The 1,793-nt window shown below is 43.1% G+C and overlaps 1 non-coding gene across 1 annotated transcript; it reads right to left on the bottom strand.

Annotated features, from left to right (window-relative positions):
- Positions 1–612: 612 nt before the first annotated feature.
- LOC141688649 (small nucleolar RNA R71) lies at positions 613–719 on the bottom strand. Its single transcript, XR_012562082.1, has one exon. It is a non-coding gene; the product is annotated as a small nucleolar RNA R71 (small nucleolar RNA).
- Positions 720–1,793: the final 1,074 nt, after the last annotated feature.

The following is a 1,793-nucleotide window of genomic DNA, read 5'->3' on the forward strand; positions in this document are numbered from 1 at the left end:
ATCAGTGGTCGTTAAAGTTCATTGATTCGGACATTGTTACTTAGCTGTTTCCTTGTTTTATTTCAGGTACTCTAGCGAGGGTGTATGCATACGCGTTCGCGTACTCGTAAGAGAAATCTGGATCAAGCCGAGGAGGAAGCGATAGTGGTTCGTAAGGAAGTTTTTGAGGAAGAAAATAAGGTAGAAGAAGAATAGAAAGTTAAAGAACCAGCTTTAGTAGAGATGGGTTATCAAGCGGAAAATCTGAAGGCTTTGATGGTCTATTCTCAGCCTAAGATTAATGACATTCAGTCAAGCATCATCAGACCATCCATCAGGGCTAACACTTTTGAGATCAAGTCAAGCACGATTCAGATGATACAGAACTCAGTTCAGTTTGGGGGTTCTCCTACTGAAGACCCCAATATGTACATCAGGGATTTCATCGAGATCTGCGACACCTTCAAGTTTTATGATGTGACTTAAGATGCTATCAAGTTACGCCTCTTTCCATTCTCTCTAAGGGATAAAGCTAAGTGCTCATTACACTCTCTACTAGCAGGGTCTATCACCACATGAGAGGATCTTGTGCAAAAGTTTCTTACTAAGTTCTTCCCTATGGTGAAGACTACTGCAATCAGGAATGCTCTTACTCAGTTTGCTCAGCAAAATGGAGAATTTCTGTGTGAGGCTTGGGATCGATATAAGGAGATGCTAAGGAAGTGCCCATACTATGGCATGCCTGATTGGATGATTATCAACTGTTTCTACAATGGATTGGGTGCTACTTCTGGACCCATACTTGATGCAGCATCAGGAGGAGCCTTGTGGGCTAAAAGCTACGATGAAGCTTATGAACTGATTGAACTGATGGCTGCTAATGAGTACCAGAATCCTTCCCAGAGGCTGACTCAGGGAAAAGTCGCAGGAATTCTGGAGTTGGACGCAGCAACTGCTATCGCTGCCCAACTTAAGGCTTTGACGATGAAGGTGGACACTTTGGCTAATTATAGAGTTAATCAAATCATTAGTGTCTGTGAGCTTTGTGCTGGTGCCCGTGAGACTGATCAGTGCACAATTTCTAGTATATTAGCTCAGTTTGTGAGCAACTTCCAGCGATCGCAGCAACCAGTACTAGCCACCTATCATCCCAACAACCGCAATCATCATAATTTCAGCTGGAGCAACACTTAGAATACGGTTCAACAGCCTTATCAGCAATATCCAGATAAGCCGTACAACCCCCCTGGTTTTCAGCAACTATAATATGCACCAAGACAACAACTCCAGCTGCAACAAGCCAATGAAAAATCTGAATTAGAGGAGTTGAAGCTTATGTGCAAGAGTCAAGTCGTTTCTATCAAGACCTTGGAAAATCAAATTAGGAAAATTGCCAATGCCTTGCTAAATCGTCAGCCTGGTACACTACCTAGTGACACTGAAGTGCCAGGAAAGAGGGAAGCTAAGGAGCAGGTAAAGGCAATCACTTTGAGGTCTGGAAAGGTTGCGAATTTCGAACAAACTCAAGTATTGACTTAAGAAGCTGAGGCTGAGAAAGAAGTAGAGCAGCAGGAAGTATAAGTGGAACCAAGGAAGACTACTGTTAAGCACAATCCTCCTGAGGGTAATACAGGGGAGAAGCAGATCTATCCTCCACCGCCTTTTCCCAAGTGGCTGCAGAAGAAAAAGCTGGACAAGCAATTTGAGAAGTTTCTGGAGGTGTTCAAGAAACTTCATATCAACATACCTTTCGCTGAGGCTCTTGAGAAGATGCCTAGTTATGCAAAGTTTATGAAAGGTATTCTCTCTCAGAA

The sequence above is a fragment of the Apium graveolens genome, chromosome 9 (genome assembly GCF_009905375.1).
Source record: "Apium graveolens cultivar Ventura chromosome 9, ASM990537v1, whole genome shotgun sequence".
In the NCBI taxonomy this organism is placed as follows: Eukaryota; Viridiplantae; Streptophyta; class Magnoliopsida; order Apiales; family Apiaceae; genus Apium; species Apium graveolens.